Source organism: Neovison vison, chromosome 3, assembly GCF_020171115.1.
Source record: "Neovison vison isolate M4711 chromosome 3, ASM_NN_V1, whole genome shotgun sequence".
Taxonomy (NCBI): domain Eukaryota; kingdom Metazoa; phylum Chordata; class Mammalia; order Carnivora; family Mustelidae; genus Neogale; species Neogale vison.
Genome location: NC_058093.1, coordinates 132,248,526 through 132,270,563, shown reverse-complemented (window position 1 = coordinate 132,270,563; position 22,038 = coordinate 132,248,526). Strand labels below are relative to the sequence as shown.

Here is a 22,038-nt window from a genome sequence, read left to right as displayed (position 1 = left end):
TATTAGTTCATTTCTTAGCTGTGACAGGTGAAATGGTGGGAACATTTTTTTTTTTTTTAAGATTTTATGTATTTATTTGACAGAGAGAAATCACAAGTAGATGGAGAGGCAGGCAGAGAGAGAGAGAAGCAGGCTCCCCGCCGAGCAGAGAGCCCGATATGGGACTTGATCCCAGGACCCTGAGATCATGACCTGAGCCGAAGGCAGCGGCTTAACCCACTGAGCCACCCAGGCGCCCTGGGAACATTTATTTTTAACACTTCTACCACCATCACCACCTAAAGAATTTTCACAGATTGTAAACTCTGTTTTCTCCATCCTGTTAATAAAGGACGAATTATTGTTCTTCTAGATAGATTATTGTTCCTATAGATAGGATATTGAATTATTTGTACTACATAGTAAATAGTGTTAGTACCCTAAAAGTGGAAAATCATAAATTACTTATTTTGTATCATAATTCTGGAAGAATGTCTTGGATATCAATGTGTAGCAACAATTCAGGAAATATAGGGTAGGAGGAAGGAGATTTGTATTAGATGCTTTCTTCTTTCTAAAGGCCCATAAAGACTGAACTCACACCACGGTATATTTTATATCAGAAGAACATAGTGCAGTGGAAAATGCATAAACCAAAGATTTTGGAGTCAGAAGCAGCTCCATTACTGATTACTTTATTCTGGTCAACTCCTTATACCTAAGTCTCAGTATACAGATTGATTGAAATAATGGAAGTAAGAATAATAAAAGTCATCACACAGGATTTTTGAAATGATCACACACTGCAAGGGAAAACTGGTCGGAGGCAGCCTGCCTTGATTTGGGGAGTTACACGAAGTTGTTAAGGAGAAATAGCTCTTCTTGATTGAATCAGCGTCATTCCTTGCCCCGTCTTCCATGGGTCATGCAAAGAAAGAGGTGGTGGTTGAGGGAAGGCCTGTGAGATCTGTGATGAGAACGGCTGATGTGTTGAGAACAATTCTTTCTACCAGTTGGGTCAAAAGGGAAAATGGCGGTTTATGTGATGGCTATTTTCTTAAAGAAATCAAACCATCAGGAGAGGCGCCATTTTTTCTTGGTCCTGAGATCTGAGAACATCTTAGATTAAGCTTTGCACAACATGTATAAAAGCTTACTTAGCAGTTAGATACAAAAACAGACAAAGACGCATCTGGCTATATATTATAACTCTCCTCAAAAGCCGAGGACGTAATCTAATATCATCATTTTCAGATGCACTGGGAGCCATAGCAACATAGGATCTCTTTTTTAGTTTGATTTAGTAAAGAGTTTGGAGACTCATTTATTAATTATATGACCCTGTGTTAGGTGTTTCATATCGATATAACTCAACTGTGTTTCTGTGTTAGGATATAGACCTTTTACTACCTAAAGATAATCTCCCACAAGACACTCAAGTACTGTGATATATGGTTTTATGATTTAAAAATTCTTAATAGGGCACTGAAAGCTGAAAGCAAATGAAAGACATGAATTGGCTATGTCTAACTATGTACACTTAAGGGGTATATTCTGTTGAATTAAATTGAAGAAAGAAAGCTTTGTTCAAAAGAAAACAAATAAAATATTAAATAAAATATTGAGACAGATTCTAAATAGAAACAATGAGCTTGTGTGTGTATATGTCTGTGTTATATATATGAGCATATGGTTCATTTCAGTTTTAAGTTAGTATAGAAGCTATTTTTTTTTCCTTAGAAAAGAAGACAGATAATCACCCTTTGCTGGCATTATTTTATTTTTTATACTGGCTATGTTTAGGTCTCTAAAATCATATCATAATGTGTAATATGTTTTCATAAAAGCCATTGTTTGATTGTGCTATATCTTACTTCAAATATAACCTATTTTTTTTTAAGATTTTATTTATTTATTTGACAGAGAGAAATCACAAGTAGATGGAGAGGCAGGCAGAGAGAGAGAGAGAGGGAAGCAGGCTCCCTGCCGAGCAGAGAGCCCGATGCGGGACTCGATCCCAGGACCCTGAGATCATGACCTGAGCCGAAAGCAGCGGCTTAACCCACTGAGCCACCCAGGCGCCCCAAATATAACCTATTTTTAAAAATCAGGTTTTTGGGGGTGCCTGGGCAACTCAGTCGGTTAAACATCTGTCTTCAGCTCAGGTCATGATCCCAAGGTCATGGGATTGAGGCCTGCCTTGGGCTCCCTGCTCAGCAAGGAGTCTGCTTCTCCCTCTCCCTCTGCCCCTCCCCCTGGCTCTGTTCTCTCTCTCTCCCTCAAATAAATAAATACAATCTTAAAATATAAAAAATAAAAATTGGGTTTTTTAAAGATATATAATCAGTATTACAGTTTGTGTGTACACATTCATCTTTGGGTATTTAAAATGGCTTAGGGTAAATTCCTAGAAGTAGTATGGCTTGGTCAAGAGAATGTTTATTTTTAAAATTTTTTATACACATCACCAAATTGTCCTTTAGAAAAATTATATCAATTTACATTCTTACTTGCCTGCAGTAAACATTCTCATGCCTGTATAAACATTTTCATTTCATTATTGTTTAGCTAACAGTATATATGATTATTTTTAATGCTTTGCTAACTGATAGACAAGAAGGTCATTTTAATTTGTATTTTACTTATCTATACATAAATTTCTAGTTGTTTGTTCATTTTTACTGATATAATGTTTATTAAAATAGCTACCAGTTACTGATAACTACAAATATGTCACATTTATAGTGCTGGGGCATTGAAATATAAGATCTCATTTAATACCTTAACACTTTTATGAGCTATATATTCTTTTTAAATTTTGTTTTTATTTTGATTAAGTTTTTAATTTTAATTCAGCATAGTTAACACACTTCTTTTTGTACTTTTTTTGTTTTATAATCTGTATATATTTTCGTCTACTTTTAAAGGAAAGCGCCTTTGAGAATTTTCCTTGCTCAAGGTTACAAAATAACCTCAAACATTGTTGAAATAATTTCTTACCTATATTGTCATTTAGTTCTAGTTTTCCAGAGTGCACGCTCAGATTCAGGTTAGGCCACTTACCAAGGCCACGTAGCTAATGAGTTTGAATCCAGAAGTCCGATGGGGCCAGCAGTCCATCTCTGACATTGACGACCTGGTCTATCACCTTGTGAGTTTATTGAAGAAATGAAATGAATTTCCAGCAATATTTCTTGAATTGGAAAAAAAACAGTATTTTAATATCAAACATCACAATTTTTTTTAACATTGATGATCCCCATTTATGATGAACAACTTTTAAACTGTTACTAATACTCACAAATTTGATAATGGTACGTTTTCACTTGACTAGTGTGTTCTCCTTATTTCTTAATCTGCCTCATTTTCTTTTTGCCGAAGTAAGCTTCTCGTTGTAGAAATTTGGTCAAAGAAATTTGAAATGCAGCATTGACAGAAAAGCCCCACAGTATTTACACAATTGCCTCTTCTAGCCCATGTCTGAGGAGGTGAATTCTCTGCGCACCAAGTTGCTAGGTGAATGGCTGTGTCTTGGTGTATGCATACGTGTAACACAAACATTTCATCTGTTTTCCATATTTAAGACCAAGGCCCTTCAAACTGGAAAAGAAGTTTGTTTAGAATGGAAATTAATTGGCATTCTGAATCAAGAAATCATTACTTCTTTCTGCTGTCTGGTTGCTGCTTAAAACCAAACGCAATCAGGAAACACTCTATATTTTTTTAGACCAACATTTTTGGGATACACATTCATCCAAGGGAAAATAACCGTTTTATCTTGTATTCTTCTAAAAAATTTATTGCCAACATTTTAGTTTTAAACTTTTTGGAATTTTGATTTCTTATTTTCTTGTTTTTTATTTGTGAATTGTTCTTTTCTCACCTATCCAAACATTTCCATCCAATTTCTGTTGCACTTTGGAAAGATGAAGTCAACATACTTTTCCCTATTTCGCCCAATAAGTACAACTAAAAACTCTGAAGATCTATTCTGGTCCCTCACTTTATGTCTCCCGTTCTGATACCAACGAATCGTCCACAGTAGGCTCTGCCAACTCTAGCTTAGAGCTCTGCTGTTGACATGTATTTTCTGATACTTCATTAGCATTTAAATCTTTCTATATGGTACCAAAAAATGCTCTAAAAATGATTGTTCTTTGTAATCCTAATTGAATGCAGCATAATATAAACTGAAGGGACCCAATATATTCACTTGTTTTTATTTCTCTCTCTTTTGGAGTGTCTTATTTTTTTAAAAACAATTTCATTTATTTTGAGGGAGAGAGAGAGAGAGAGAGAGCACATGCGTGTACATGTGCGAGAGCATGAATGGGGGGGCAGGGGAGAGGGAGAATCTCAAGTGGACTCCACACCGAGCGCAGAGCCCCATGCAGGCCCGATCTTGGGATTCTGAGCTCACAGCCTGAGCCAAAACCGAGTTAGACACTTAACCAACTGATCCGACTGAGCCACTCAGGTGCCCCAGAATGTCGTCACTTACTCACTTTTAAAATGCTGCGTCCTAACTGAGGGAAAAAGACCCACATGGGTAACATGTTAAATTTAACTAGTGATTTTGTAAGTAGCCCTCCTTATTTTGCTTCTGCAAGACAAAACATAAACATTTTTTGTGCCATAAAATTTTCATACCCAGATATTATCTTATTGATTGGGGTTTTAAAGGAAAGATTTCTCAATGTGAACATCAAGCAGAGTCTCTCTGTTCTCTCTGCATAGGCACAGTGAAATAACAGAGAAGTAGAAAACAAAACAAGATTTACAAACAGTCCCCATGCTCGTTTGTTCTTTATCTTATTCATTTACCAACAAGTATTGATCAAACATCTCCAGTGTCCTTGGCACTAAGGGTCTGAGAGAGTGATGGTCCCAGTGATGGTCCCAGTGATGGCCACAGTGGGAAAAAACCCAGCACCCCAGACAGTGAAGTACAGTGTGTTCTATACGTGAGTAGGTGAAAAGTAGTGACCTATGTAAGTACATAGAAAAGATGTCCAGAACGAGTGATGCAGTAGGAGTGACCGCTAGCCAAGTGATGAGCGCTGGAGGAAGGAGAGAATCAGGTGAGACCGTGAAGACTACAGCATTAGCAGGAAATAATGTAATAAAAAGGGTGATCTGATCTGCAGAAGATTTAGACCATTTCTTTTGAGTAGAGGAATATATGGAAACATTTTTTAAAAAAAATATTGACGTGTTAACAGTGAAGCAAAAATTCCTCCTTTCCCTCTTACATAGCAATAAATATCAGGAATTATGGTGGCTTTGGGACAATATTTGAATCCCTAGATGAGTAACCAACATGGTCTAATAGGAGCAGTTCATCGCCAGATTTTGCGTGGTAAAGTCAGGGAAAATACAGAGGGCAGAAACATGTTTTTGTTCTATGTTAAAGGAAAAAGTTATTTTCAATGTGATTTCTTAAATTCTAATTCAAATGTTCATTCTGTATATATTGTGTGCTATATACTGTACTAGGATCTAGTAATTAGGTGGTCTGTGATTAGAAATGGACCTTGCTTAAAGAGAGGGATACTCTATGAAGAGAGAGAACCACCTTCAGTGAGGGATATAGGATTTTTAAAAAATTATAGTTAAGTGCATGTTTTCAAATATATGGGATCCATGTAGCAGATTTGCATGATGCTGGGGAAGTTGACCTCGTTATAAATTTTAAATGAAGAAATGCCTGGAATTTTATTTATTGACAGTTAAATAGTATTGTCTTTGACTGGAAGGGAGTTATATAATTAGAAATCCAATTCCATCATAATTTAATTTTCTGAGATTGCCACAAAAGATGTTAATCTAAATTGATTTAAATCTCTTGTATCTCATACCTCTGACTTTACATGTTGTAATAAAGTGAGTTAGATTACTGAGAATACTCTTAATGTATCAGAAACAATTGCATAATTTTGAAACAGGATATTGATGGCTGTAAGCAACTTAATTTAGAAGTCTGTTAATGACATGGATTTAAGCATTCTGGCACATTTTGGGTTTGTATTGACAGAACTCAGGAAACACTCAGGTGCCCAGGGATTGCTGGGATTGTTTTCTTAATTTCTTTTCCTGTTGCTTCATTATTGGTATAAAGGGTTGAAACAGATTTCTCTACATTGATTTTGTATTCTTTAACTTTACTGAATTCATTTATCACTTCTAGTAGATTTTTGATGTAATCTTTAGGGTTTTCTATATATGATATCATGTCATCTGCAAATAGTGAAAGTTTTACTTCTTCCTTACCAGTATGGGTGCCTTTTGTTCCTGGTCTGTTGCTCTGGCTAGGACTTCCAGTACTAAGTTTAATAAAAGTAGTTAGAGTGGACACTTTTGTCTTATCCTGATGTTAGGGGGAAGCCTGTAAACTCTTCACCATTGAGTATAATGTTAACTTTGAGTTTTTCATAAGTGACCTTTATTATGTTGAGGTATGTTCCTTCTAAACCTACTTTGTTGAGGGTTTTTATCATGAATAGATGTTGTACTTTATGAAGTGCTTTTTCTGCATCTGTTGAGATATCATATGATTTTTATCCTTTCTCTTATTGATGTGATGTATCATCATGTTATTTTATTTGCAAATATTGAACCACCCTTGCATCCCAGGAATAAATCCCACTTGCTCATGGTGAATGATTTTTTTAATGTATTCTTTGGTTCAGTATGCAAAAATTTGTTGATGATTTTTGCATCTCTGTTTATCACAGATACTGCCCTGTAATTCTCTTTTTATCTAGTGTTTTTAACTGGTTTTCATATCAGGGTAATGTTTGTCTCAAAGAACAAATTTGGAAGTTTATCTTCCACTTCTATTTTTTGGAAAATTTTGAGAGGAATAGGTATTAAGTCTTCTTTTTAATGTTTGGTAGAATTCACCTATGAAGCTATCATGTTCTGGGCTTCTGTTTGTTGGAAGTTTTTTTTTTTATTATTGATTCAATTTCATTGCTGATAATTAGTCTCTTCAAACTTTCTACTTCTTTCTGATTCAGTTTTGGTAGGTTATGTATTTCTAGAATTTACCCATTTTTTCTAGGTTGTCCTATTTCTTAGCACATCATTTTTTATGATACTCTTTTACGTTGTATTTCTGTGGTGTTGACTGTTATTTCTGCTTTTTGATTTCGATTTTGTCTGAGTTTCTCTCTCTCTCTCTCTCTTTGTGATGAGTCTGGCTAGAGGTTTATCAGTTTTGTTATCTTTTCAAAGAACAAGCTCCTGGTTTTATTGATGTGTTTGATCTGTTCTATTCATTGATTGTTTTAGTTTAATAAATAGCATTCATTTCTGCTATTATTTTATTATTTTCTTATTCCTGAGGATTTTGGGTTTTGTTTGTTCTTTACTTTATTGCTTCCTTGGGCATAATGTTAAGCTGTTTATTTGAGACTTACCTCACTTCTTGAAGTAGACTTGTACTGGAATTATTATTTTAACAGCAATGAATCATATTAGCTTTTCTTTTCAGTACTGATCTGCTTAAGTTCAAAACAGTTGTTCTGGAATTATTTGAGTTTTATAGACTGAGGCCTTTTCATGTGTTTTTACCACAGGTTGAAGTACCATGGAAAAAGAAAAATTTTCCAAGGTCTGTATTTGAGTCTATGACTTTAAGCTTTCTAGTAATCACCACAATAATAATTATTGTACTAAAGAAATAAACAAGTGATAAGATAATTATTCTTTTTTTAAAAGATTTTATTTATTTATTTGATAGACAAAGATTACAAGTAGTCATAGAGGCAGGCAGAGAAAGGAGGAAGCAGGCTCCCCGCTGAGCAGAGAGCCGGATGCGGGGCAGGATCCAAGGACCCTGAGACAATGACCTGAGCTGAAGGCAGAGGCTTTAACCCACTGAGCCACCCAGGTGCCCCTGATAAAATAATTATTCTTAACAAAGTATTTTTTAAAGATTTTATGTATTTATTTCAGAAAGAGAGGGGAGAGAAAGAGATAGAATGAGAGAGCACAGAAGCATGAGCGGAGGGAGGGGCAGAGGGAGAAGCAGACTCCTCGCTGAGCAGGGCGCCCAATGTGGGGCTCTGTTCCAGGCTACCAGGACCCTGGGATTTTGACCTGAGCCAAAGGCAGAAGCTTAATCACCTGAGCCACCCAGGTGTCTCTTTACAAAGTATTTTATCAACCAAAGAGAATATGTCTTACAAAAAGTGGAGGGTGTCATCTGGAGGTGAGCACGGAGAGAATTTAAAAAGGCCAAAAGAGAAAGGAAGAAGAAAAGTCACTTAATCTCTGCATCTTTTCCTTAAATATTAAAAAGTAATGGAAGGTACACATATATCTATTAAAATACATGTTTCTGTTTTTTTTCAGACTGAGTATCATTAAGTATTTACAGCTAATGTTTATGAATGCTTTGTAGGTCCCATGTGCTTTATAAGCCCGTAATATATGTGATTTCATTTCATCAACACATCAACACTATAAGAGAAGCACTATTCTGGTTTTTCTTTTTACAGATGAGAAAGCAGACTCAGAAAGTTTAGGGAATGTGCCCCAGGCTTCACAGCTAGTACATGTCAGAATTAGAATTAAACCTCACACCCTCATAAATCAACAAAATATTTAAGTATTTTTCTTCTTACTGTTTTGAACCTATTTTTTGAATGTTTTTGGAACATAAGCCTCCTATGTTACAGTGTCATATACAAATATACAAAGCAAGCAAACCCCAGCTATATGATACAGCTAAATAATGATATAATATGTGATTACAGGAACACTTGCTTTTTTAATATATTAAAAATATGTTTAGCTTTGCGCAGTGGCAGTATCGTAGCCAATGAGGTTTATCCAAGGCGCGATTATTGCTAATTGAAAAATATGTTTTAACCATGATTATCAATCCACCAATCTTAAAAAAATCATCAAGCATCCTTAAAAAAGGAGTGATTATGTGCAATACAAATGTAGGCTTTGCCTTGCTGCACATTAGAAAATTTGAATCTGAGCCATTTGGGTAAGAATGTAAACAAGCAAGACAGTTATTACCAGTCAAACACTGGAAATTCATGCCCTGTAGCACAGAGAAATAAAATGGGAAATATAATTCATTAGGCCATCACTGACTTTTGTAAGGAGATCCACAATCCTGAGCACTGGTTTTTGTTTGTTTAGCTCCTGGGTCTTTAAAAACTTCTGCTCCTGTTCTACATTTTCTCTTCTTCTGTGTCATATCCTTGCCTTCACTAAGGTTTATCTGTTAATCCAAGTTGAGTAGAAACCAATGTCATTCAGAACTCAAAAAATTGGATACTTTGACTACCCCACAGGGGGAGGGAAGAAGGTCCTTCCTCGGTCTATTTTACTTTGTGGAAGTGAGGAGATGTGGAAGTGTTGGAGGGAGCTGAAATAAAAAACAAGTACATAAAGAAATGCAAAAGAAATTTGCCTGATTCTAGATGAGAGCCATTTAAAATTTTCCTTACAAGTGATTTTGAATTCAGGTCATAAATAATTATTGGAAACTAAATTTCAAATAATACTCAAGTCTATACTTTGACCTTTATCGAATCTGTTGGGGATATCTTTTCTCTACCATAAATGTCTAAGAATTTTTCAGTAAAAAGGTCAGGTGAGTTGAAGATTCTCATGTAATCGATCCATAGGCATTGACATTTGTTTTTGAATTTGGACAAATGTTCGTGTTGGACTTTAGCTCACTGACATATTTGAGTAATTGATTTTTTTAACTGACTTACACTTGAGAAATATTTTTTCCTTTTCTAAAACAGAAAATTTAAACAACAGATGTAAAGCTGCACTTACATATACCTGTAATGTTGCTATCAAAACTGAAAACAATATTTTGTCAGGCTCAAACTTTTAACCTTACCAGGTGACTAAAAACATTGAAAAAAATCTCAAAATCGTAATATATTTATAGTGCACAGTGGAAAAGCACGTTTTACATAGATGTTTTATCTATCCCTGCCAGAGTATAAATAAAATTCTGCAAATATTGAGAATAATGGGGAGACACTATAAATAAAAGTTAGAAAAACCATTCCTACTTGCATGCATTGGTTTCTGAATGTATATATTCAGTGTACTGGGACACAGCCTCATACATTGGCCACTAGTATGTCACAAATAGGGTACTATGTCCTCCCTTGTAGAGCTGCTCTCTCAAGTTGGAAAACATAGATGTCATTTAATAAACCATTCTCACCTTTTTAGGCTTGCTGTTGATTTGTGATTGGTATTTGGAAGGCTGGTGCATCCCTTGGTAATACACCCATTTTTTTTCTTCTTTGTTAAATGTCCCCAAGCTTTTAGGTGATGTTTCAGGAACAGCGGGAATCTGTGTTGGTAAACCACTTTCTATGAAGTCTTTAGATCATGATGCTGTTAGACAAGAGAAAAGACAAACTTAAAGTACTTTTCAATTCAGGGGAAAACTATACATTGCCCTTCATAGGAAGGTTCTGGTATATTGTCACTAAATGGCTATTCTCTGAGGCTCACGGATCACACATTCGGTCAGGGAACAGCTAGATCACCCTGCTGAGCGGAAGCCCATTTCATTGGACCCAGGAATAACCTTGAACCCTGATATTACAGCTCTATTTATCACCATTATTCAAGCACTGGACTGGTGGAGGATTGAGAGTGACTCATGTTGACTGGATGCCACCATCCTTCCCATCTGCCTGCTAAAATGCCTCTTCTGTGATTTAAAGGGAAAAAAAAAAATCCGGCAGATAGGATATGGGAGTCAAAAAAAAAAAAATTCACACTTTTTTATGTCCACATCCATATGTCCATCCCTGTGCCTCTTGCATAGACATCTTTGTCTTTAGTCTTTCGGTTTTGCTTTGTATAGAGGACCCTAGCCAAGAGAACATGTGATTATTCACCAGTTTCCGGTCAGGCGTGTTTATTGTTACCTTTAGTCATTTGTCCCTTCATTCAACATTGGTGACAAGTGTATTTCTCCAAGTATCGGGAAGATTTTTTTCTCACCACTGTCTTTCAGGGCCACTGCTAAGTAGGTAGGTGCTCAAGTACCTTCCATTTTTATCTCCTGCTGACCTATCAAGAAGATATACTCACGGATCATAACTGATTTTCTGTCCTTCTGCATTAGCTTACTGAAAGACACCACCCATGAAGTCATACGTGTGAGCTAAGAGGGAGACATCCATGTCATATAGATCGGTAATTGGAGGGTTAGGTCCATCTGTCTGTGTAAATTACTGCTGTCCTCTGCACCTGCTGGGCCTGAACCTCAATATATTATTTTCATTATAAGAAGGATTAGTCTTAAGGCTGCCTGATTTTATAGATTAATGGGTGTGATAATACCCAGACCATGATGGGCAGCTCTAGACTCCCAGGGTCAGGACTCATTCTCTATTAGGAACTGGTTTTCGCATGTGAGGAGCTAGTTTTCAAATAAGAAGTAGTCCCCCTCTAGAGATGGCATTGCCTTATTTGAGAACCCTAGGAATCTGTTCTGAGACTCCTCGATTGGGGTCTGCCAGAGTCTCCATACGGTATCCTTTTCTCTGACATACTATTGGATTTGCATGGCCAAGTGGAATGAATGGCAGGGAAGCTTACACAAAATCTTGGAACTGCTGCTCCCTTTCTTGCACTAGGTCCCATTTAAAAATGCCATGCTTTAAGTCACCCCATAAATGGGTCATAACTTTACTTCCAAGTGCTGTATCTCCAGGTTCCAAGGCCAACCATTCTGCCTCTCTTTCAGTGCTATAACTTTTCCCTTATTTTAGAGGTGACGATTCTGCATGCTCCAGAAAACTAGATCCCTAAACATTTCATTGGAGTGGTAGGACCCTTAATCTATGTGGATGAACTTCCTACTCTCTGACATGCCTGTGAGTTACTAGGGCACCCCTAATACTTACCATTTCTTGTCCATCAGATGTACTTAGCTTGATATATTTAATAGAATGGGCCAGTGACATGTTCTGAAGGACACCAAGGTCATTTGAGTTCCAGCAAAGATACGACATCCAGAAAGAAAATATGAGATTGGGTTACCACTTGATTGCATTTGGTTGTCTGTCATCACCCACCATTCATTTGCTGTTTCTGAGGGCCCTGCAGGTTGATTGTGTCTACATGGTCTTCAAGGCACTGCTTTCAGCAGTTTCACTGGGATGAAATACTGCTTCAAGGTGTTCAAGTGCATCTACTCAAATAAGCTCTCTTCAGGTTCCAAAGTCCCACTGCTTCCCTCTTAGGGCCCTGATTTAGCACAAGAGAACTGTCAAGACTAAGTGTTTTGCGTCCCATGCAGCTCTTCCATGTAAGATTAATTCCTGGGCCTGGAGACACCTAGTCTACCCACCAGATTCAGGAGATAAGAGCTTCTTTAAACACTGTCAGGGACAAATTCAGGCTTTAATAACATTCGCAGATTTGAAAATTGGCTGACCTGAGTCTGTCAGTTATTTTCTTTATGGCTTCCAAGTCATTTAACAAAATCTGGCCAAGTTCAAAATCCAGATAATTACCATTCCCTCTATCTTATTTAACTCTTAAGTGACTATATACAATGTTTCCTCTTTAAATCTATGCCTCCCCTCACCTTCTCCAAATCCACAGGTGAGATTCATAGTTCATATCCTGCTACCACCCCCTAGGGTCCTTGCAGCCGGCCTCTAGTAAGCACTCCATTACCAGAATCACATCCAGAAGGTCGGTGTTTCAGGGCCGCTATAAGTACAACCCTCTTAATTTCAAGAAAATAGATGTATTTTCATCCTCTCTACCTTTCCATTTCTTCACCAGAATCAACCCTATTTATCAGTTTCCTTTTTTAAAAAATATAATTATCTCTTTAAATTATGTTTTGGGACGCATGCATACACTACTAATATTTATATTTGGATGTTTGGATTTATTTTTGTACTTAGAAGCAGAGAATTTTTCTATGCAGTATTCCTTGGCTCATGGCATGTTGTCACCCTGGATCTCTACAAAGTCCCTCTCTTCTTTGCATTCACTCATTCATTTTTTATTATCTGTATACCCCCTCCCACACCCATTCCCTCCATAGGCATTTACTGGAATATGTATATGTTCTTGAAAAATGTACACTTTAAACTTTTATAAATGATGTTACCATATACTTGATTCTGTTTGTTAATTTTTAAATTGAACATTATCTTTTGAGATTAATTTCTGTCATTTGTGTACTATTTGAACACAAGTTATATTCATCATGATCCTCTTCTCAAATTCTTTAACATGCATCACCTTAGAATAGGTGTATTGTAGAGTTGTTCTCTCAAGTTGGAAAACATAGATGTCATTGTACAAACCATTCTCACCTTTATAGGCTTGCTGTTGATTTGTGATTGGTATTGGAGGGCTGGTGCATCCCTTGGTAATACACCCATTTTTTACTAGGATGTAAAAATATCTGGTTCATATTAAATTCCCTCTATTTGTTCAAGGATGTGTTTTTTTTTTCTGTTTGTCTAAATGCAGTTGAGTTTTTCAATGCATAAGGGGTTATCTTAATTTAGTCATCTTCTTATACTAGAACAGCTCTCCCATTATTTCCTCATAGATTACTATTTTTAAAAATCAAAGTAGTCCTATGGCAGAATATACCACATTCTAGGAGTTGCCTAACTTTGCTAATGGTATTTGTTATTCTAGTTCCCATATTACTTGTGAGGAGGAAAGTAGGTAGAGAGCAGGATTTTGTCAACCTTAGCACTACTGATATGCTGTGGGGTGTTGTCCTTTGTGTTGGAGGATATTTAGCAGGATTCCTGGCCTCTACCCTCCAAACGCCAGCAGCTCCTCCTCACACATAGCGACCAAAAATGTCTTTAGGCTTGCCAAATGTCACCTTTGGGTAAAACCACCCTGGTTGAGAACCACCGATTTACAGGCTAGGTTACAGTCAGGTTAAACATTCTTTAGCAAAATACATCTATTTTTTATGAAGTACATAAGAAATACATCTATTTCATAAGAAATACATCTATTTCTTATGAAGTACATAAGAAATACATATTTCTTTCATACGAAATACATATATTTCTTATGATTTGCATAAAGAGAAACGTGGTGCCATCTTGTTCTACTGTTAGTGATGCTGAGTGTGATTCCTTGATGAGGGCGTGGGCATCCAGCTCTCTCCAATACTCATTTTGAAATTAGTAAATGATCTTTCAGAAAAGTCTCTGATATCCTAAAAATACCCTGTTCTCTTAATACCTTTATCTAATGCTTTTGGCACCCATCGATGATCTTTATGTGAACTGGTTATAATTATTATAATTCATAGTTTTTAAAAGTTCTAATTCTGGCTATCTTTCTATGGTTATTAGCTGGCATTCTTCTGCAAAAAAGAAAAAATTGTTTTAAAAAAATTCCCTCTTTATCCTTCTTTGGGTTATATTAATGACTTACGAGTTTATTTTTATTCAAGTTAATATGTATTAATATTGTTTTCATTTTTGATGTTCAAATTGTCCCAGATTTAGCCACTAGGAGTTCTTTTAAGCTGGTGTCCTAATGACATTTTTCCATTAATCACTCAGTGATTAACTGTTTGCAGACACAGTTATATTTTGGTTCATCTTGTACTTTCCTAGCTTTGGAATTAGAGTTAGGGATTTCTCAAAGAGCCACCGTTTACCTTACTGGAAGGATCTGAGTGCTGAACATGTTAATTTCCCTTGCAGTATAATTGCTCCCATATCCTTTCAGTAGAGGGAGATAGAAAACTGCCTTCACATTCATATTTCAAAATTTTCATTTAAATTTAGCATTAAGTATTTATTGCTGACCTTTTCTGCCGAGATAAAATTTACACACAATTTAAAGAACAGATATTGAGTGATACTGATCAATGCATCATGAAATATGCAAGCATCTTTATAAAGCACACTCTTTACAAGATATGGAATATTTCTGTCATCCTGAGAAGTTTGCAAGTTTACTAATGCCTCTTCCCAGTCAATTTCCCACCTTAGAGGTGCCATAAAATTTTGCCCATTCTAGAACTTCATATAGATGGAAACATACCATATATACTTGACTGGACCAGTCACCTCATATTCTGTTTCATACGTGGTGTTTCATGTATCAGTAGTTTTTTCCTTTTCATTTAGTAATAATATCCCATTGTATGAATACACTGGAAATTATTGATCTTGTCTCCTGTTGCTGAACACTTTTTTTCCCATATTTTGACCATAATGAATACAACTTTTAATATATTTTAATTTATTTATGTTTTGTGGTCATGTTTTTATTAATCTTGGGAGGGGAATCTATTTCACTAGGAGTTGAATTGCTGGTTCATTGTGTAGGTATAAAACTAATTTTTTAGAAAACTACCAGACTTGTTTCCAATGTATATGTCTCATTTTCTTAATTTTTTATTTATCTCTTTTTAAAATTTTGTTTCTTTTTTTATAAGATTAATATAAAAAGTTATTTGCTTTGTCTTACAACATACGTAAAATTGTTACAAACTCACATCAGTACTATGACCCCAAATAATCCTCTTGAATGTTGTTTAAGAGTTCCATGCAGTCCTTACTGCTCTGAGAATATATCCCACTGGATATTGAATGAGAGTTTTGTGTTCAGAATCACTTAATAGACTCTATTCTGGGTTATATAATCAATATGATACACAGTTTGTTAGTTTACATGTATCCTATATTATGTTTTTACATATTTTTCTCTTTTTGCTTTGATATAGTTCATGCTGGAGTGTGGTATTGTTATAGTTTTTCTTCGTCATGATGGTGGTTTTATAAGGAGTATTTTTCAGCAATTCAAAGTTCCATTGTATGTATATACCACCACTTTATTCATCTATTGATGGACACTTGGACTACTTCCATAGTTTGGCTATTGTAAATAATGCCGCAGTAACTTAGGGGTGCAAATATCCTTTTGAATTACCATTTTCATATTCTTTGGGTAAATACCCAGTAGTGCAACTACTAAATCATAGGGTAACTCTATTTTTAATTTTTTGAGGAACCTCCGTACTGTTTTCACACTGTCTGTACCAATAGTGCATGAGGGTCCCTTCTTTTCCCACATCCTCACTGACACTTCTTATTTCTTGTGAATGTTGTTTTGTTTTTGTTTTTAGCCATTCGGACAGGTGTGAGGTGATAACTCATTGTGGTTTTGATTTGCATTTCCCTGATGATGAGTGATGCTGAGCATCTTTGCACGTGTCTATGGGCCATCTGGATGTCTTCTTTGGAGAAGTTTCTGTTTAAGTCTTCTGCCATTTTTAAAATTGTATTGTTTGTTTTTTAGCAGTTGAAAAATTCTGATTCTTATTTAATTTTCTACTTTTAGTAGTTTTGCATGGATACTGCATTCCTTTTTTCTGTTTGTGACAAAGTGGGTAGGATTTTCCTAGGCAAGCAAGAATAAATAATGATAGGCGGTTTTATGGAAACAGTGGAATAATGAAGAGTATGTGTGGGTTATGTACCTAATTTCTTAGTTCTAGAGTATTTTCTTTGGTTGATACACTAAAAGGATTGGGTTGGTTTGTTTGCTTTTAACTAAAGATTTTAGGTAGAGGAATGTGGATTAATCTGTATTCTGATTCTTTAATAGGAGCCTTAATAGCAACTTCTTGCTTTCCAATTTTTCTTATCCTAGAAATATCCAAATGACAATCCTACTTTCAAGAGTATAGTTCCCCGATAAATGGTCCCACCTCAGGACTGAAAGCTGTTATCTTTCATACTTTCTCAGCTCCTTTCTTACATTTCTTACAGTAGCTAGTATTCCGGTCCTCCAGGTCTGAGATTTCCTCTTGGTATCTCCCTCCGAAGGGTGATGTGATGTTCCCTGCTGGGAGTCTTCCCTAGCTGGTGTTCCCTTTTATGCATAATTCCCCTCTGACTCTGCTCCTGCATTGTCTCCAGAGAGGACTTTGCAGTTCTCAGACATATATTTTAACTCTTGTGAGTCAAGGTTTCTATTAAACTAAATCTCTTAATTCTATTTGCAGAATGACTGATTTTATTTTTTCCCACTGCTGATTTTTGGAGGCTGCATGGAGAGATAGGGATTTAGCTCTAAACTGCGTGATTCCAAGAGACACTATTGTTTGACCATGGGTGGTCATATATTATAGCATTGATTACAGAAAATAACTAAGAAACTTATTGTTTGAATATTGGAAAACAGACATCTAAATAACTCATAGGCCAAAGAAAGATATTTAACAGAATATAAGACTGAAAGATTAAAGCCCTGAAATCTTGAGGGATGCTGCAAAATTCAGGGATATTTATAACATCAAGGACTATATTAGGAAACAGTTATGTCTACCATGGGATGGTGACTCTCAGATCTCAATTACAGGGAATGTAATTAACCCAGAACTCCAGCTGCTGTACTCTGAAATCAGGCAGTTAAGATCCCACTTCCCACAGACTACTCAGGCAGAGGGCAGTCTCCTTGTTTTGGGAAGATGTGACCTCCTCACTAGTGACTTTGACTTAACAGCTCCTCCATGGCCTCACCTAATTCTCCTTGGACCACTCTGACATCTAAGATGATGTCATCCAACCTTCCTTCCTCTCCTCCCACCTCCATATCTAAGTCAGTACCGAGTGCAGTCCAGCTGCCCCCCAACTCTCCTGGCTCCCCCTTCATTTTCTCTCATACTAATTCCTCCCAATAAAGTCATTGCTTTTTTTAATCCCATTGTATAGCTTCTTCTTGGGGAGTACCTAGGGTAACAAAATAACAATGACCAAAAAAATTAACAAGCTAATTTCTAGCACAAAAAATAAAAATGGGCATGGAAAGATGGTATTAGGAATTAATAATATATTTAGAAAGTGTAATAGAGATAGTAAACAAAGCCAGAAGTTGGTTCTTCAAAAAAAGAAAAAAGAAATTAAAATGAAATTTAAGTAAAATTAATCAAGAGCTTTAGTTAGAAAAAAACAGCAACAAAAAAAGGACACAGCTTTAGGTAGAGCAGAGATTCACAAAGAAAGGGAAGCACTAGGAAGGCATGATGCTAAAAAAAATAAAATTTACAAGAAATACGTTATTGACCAGAAAAATTCAGCTTTACCCAGTATGACTCTTACACAAATTTTCATTTATAACATCATATAAAGGAAATTAAAAATCAATAAATTAAGACTTTTCCTACAATAAAATTCCAGTATCAGGACACTTTATGGTAAGTTCTACCATTCAAAGTAAATAATTCCAATTTTATAGAACATATTCCAGGAGGAAAAAGGGGAAAAACTTTCCAGCTTTATCCACTGTGTTAGTTTAATGTTAATATTGCATCTAGACAGGAATAATACAAGAAAGGAAAATGACAATCATTCTCACACATAAATATAGTGGCAAAAATATTAACGAAACAGAACTAGTCTTAATCTGATAGTGAGTGAAAACAATTTGGTTTGTCACAGGAATGAAGGGTATATTTTAACATTAGATCATCTATTATATAAATCAGCACATTAAACATTCAAAAAGAAAAAATTATGTGGTTATTTCAAAATTCACATAAAAACAGTTACTACAACTTATTTCATGATTTTATGGAAAAGCATTTTAGCACACTGGGAATGAAAGTGGATTTTTACATCTTGATAGAATAGCAAAATTTTAGAGCAAATATTTAATGATGGAGTATCATCTTTATTTTTTTAAGGAGAGAGGAAGGGAGTGTGAGAGCTTTGGGGGCCTGCGTGGGGAGGGGCAGAGGGAATCTTAGGCAGGCTCCTGCCCACCATGGAGCCAATGCAGGGCTCAGCCTCACGACCCTGAGATCATGACCTGAACCGAAATCAAGAGTTGGACGCTTAACCCACTGAGCCATCCAGGCATACTCTGACATCACTTTTTTTTTTTTTAAGAGTTTATTTATTTACTTGACAGACGGAGATCACAAGTAGGCAGAGAGGCAGGCTCCCCACTGAGCAGAGAGCCTGCATCGGGGCTCCATCCCAGGATCCCAGGATCATGACCTGAGCTGAAGGCAGAGGCTTTAACCCACTGAGCCACCCAGGTGCCCCAATGATATCACTTTCTTAGTTTAAGATTCTCCTCCAGATGCCAGACAGTTCAACAAAAGAAGAAAAATTAATAAAATTATAAGAATTGGAAAGATACAAAATTATAATTAATTATCACAGATGATATAATTACCTATTTAGAAAATACAAAGTCGTCTACAAAACATAATTCACGAGAGTTTAAAGATACTGCTGGGTATAAAATCAATTAAGTATATATACACCAACAAAAGTTTATATTTATATACATAATATTTGTATATAATAAGTAATAAATAGAGCAGTATTTGTGCAATGATTGATAGACTAATCGAATAAGAGACTGAATCAGAGCCACACACATATGGACAGTTGATCTGTCAACAGATTTGTCATTGCATGCCGTTAATGAATGGAGGAGTCAGTAAAAAGTGCTGGCTTCAGATTAAGGATGAATGGAAGGAATTAACTTGCCTCATTATAAAATTAATCTTTTAAATGAACACTAATTTTAATGTGAAAAAAAGACGGTGTAATTCTGGCTTGATCAATAAGACTAACTAATTTTTATTCTTCACTGTTTTTTTTTTAAAGACTTCATCAATGTATCTCTTTTGTCAAATTTCCCCCCAAATCAGATATTAAAAAGCAGCAAGCATATTTAAAACATGAATGTGTTATACCAAGTCATTCTTGATGTAAAGTGGTCATGTAGGGATGCTTGTAAATACGTGACACTGTTTCATTTTTACATCATTGTACTTTTCTACCGTTTTCTCCTGTAAATTATATATACACTTTTTTCCCTTCATAGCTCAGTGTTAATAATTAAAATTAACTTTCTCTTTTATCTGAACTATCAGAGTACATGCAATTAGTCAGTATACGTTCTAGGTAAAATGATACTGAGAACTATCAAAATCTCTGAGAAGACCTGTTGGCAATTTTTTTTAGGGGGAGAGAACAAGAGCTGGGTTGGAGAGGCAGAGGGGGAAGGAGAGAGAGAATCTCAAGCAGGTTTCATGCTCAGCATGGAGCCTAGTGGAGGGTCCAGTCTCACGACCCCGAGATCAGGACCTCAGCCAAAACCAAGAGTTGGAGATGCAACTGACTGCACCACTCAGGCGCCCTGTTTGTCTACATTTACTTTTAGGAGAGATTTTGAAGATAAAGTCTACCTTTCATAGCCTGCTTAATTTTATCTTTCTTATAATGTATTTATTTTCCTAATGCAGATCTTGCTAAGGATTGTGTGTTTACATAGTTTTCTTAGTAATAGAGCCCACGTGAAGATGCAGTTAACGCATGGCAAAATTAAGTCCCATTAAACACCTTATATAAACCTCTGGTTCCTGTTCTTACTGGAACAAGATCCACATTTTAAACCCTGTGTTTCACATCTCAGGTTCTGTAAATCATGCTTCTGTAAAGTTCATGCCTGATCAAGTTTGTAAGAAATCCACTGCAGCAGAGAAAGCTTGGCAGGAGAGTAGCAGAAAAGCATCTTTTCACTATTTTGTTTTTAGATTATGGCTTTTCTCTGGCTTTTCTGGGACATTTCATAAAACAGTTTTCTATGTTTAACATAACAACATGTGATTATTCATATTTTTAAATCTTAACAGCTACTAGGTTATTCATAGGTGATTTTTACATCATTTTTCTTTTTTTTTTTTTTAAAGATTATTTATTTATTTATTTGTGAGAGAGAGACAGTGAGAGAGAGCATGAGCGAGGAGAAGGTCAGAGAGCGAAGCAGACTCCCCATGGAGCTGGGAGCCCGATGTGGGACTCGATCCCGGGACTCCAGGATCACGCCCTGAGCCGAAGGCAGTCGTCCAACCAACTGAGCCACCCAGGCGTCCCAATTTTTACATCATTTTTCAATGATTCTACAGTGAAATGGAGAAAATATTTGTGTGTGAAATTCTGTAATACCAGTAAGAATTTTTTAGACTGCCTGGCTGTTGCAAAATCAGGGGTCCAAAATACCCTTGTAGAGTTTTTACTTGTGAAATCCTTAAGCTTTCTCTGCCAGAGTATAAGTAAAGTCTTTATACATGTATCTTCCTTGTCATTTTAACATATATTGACTTATTTATACATAGATACTGTGTTCTTGTGTAAATTGCTTACATTGCTTTTGATTCATGTTCAATCAAGGATATATATATTTTTGCCTCCTTTTTTATTGAAGTATAATTAACTTATATTGTCTTAGGGTCAGATGTACAATATAATGATTCAGCAATTAGATACATTACCCCGTGCTCATCTCAGTCGGGTACTCTTAATCCCCTTTATCTGTTTCACCCCTCCCCCACCAACCTCCCCTCTGGCAACCACCAGTTTATTCTCTATATTTAAGAATCTATAATTTTTGGTCTCTTTTTCCTTTGTTATTTCATTTGATCTGTTTCTCAAATGCCACACATGGATGAAATCACATGATCTTTATCTTTCTTTGAGTGACTTGTCTTACTCAGCATGATACCATCTAGCTCAATCCATATTGTTGTAAATTCACCTTTATGGCTGAGTAATATTCCAGTGGGGGAGTGTATACCACATCTTCTCTATCTGTTCATCTATTGATGGACATTGGGGTTGCTGTTGTATTTTAATTATGTAAATAATCTTCCAATAAACATAGGCATGAACATATCTTTTCAAATTAGTATTTTCTTTTCTTTTTTTTTAATTTTCTTTTTATTTATTTATTTATTTATTTGACAGAGAGAAATCACAAGTAGGCAGAGAGAGAGGAGGAAGCAGGCTCCCTGCTGAGCAGAGAGCCCGATGCAGGACTCGATCCCAGGACCCTGAGACCATGACCTGAGCCGAAGGCAGCGGCTTAACCCACTGAGCCACCCAGGCTCCCCTCTTTTTTTTTTTTTTTTTTTAAAGATTTTGTTTATTTGACAGCGATTACAAGAAGGCAGCGAGGCAGGCAGAGAGAGAGGGGGAAGCAGACTCAATGCTGAACAGAGAACCCGATGCGGGG

At 36.1% G+C, this 22,038-nt stretch overlaps 1 protein-coding gene and 1 non-coding gene across 5 annotated transcripts in view; both read left to right on the top strand.

The window, feature by feature from the left end:
* CCDC102B (coiled-coil domain containing 102B) overlaps nt 1-22,038 on the top strand; it is a 189,537-nt gene that overhangs the window by 143,724 nt on the left and 23,775 nt on the right. The window lies entirely within an intron of this gene.
* Nucleotides 8,778-8,917, top strand: LOC122903722. The gene has a single exon (XR_006383993.1). It is a non-coding gene; the product is annotated as a U4 spliceosomal RNA (small nuclear RNA).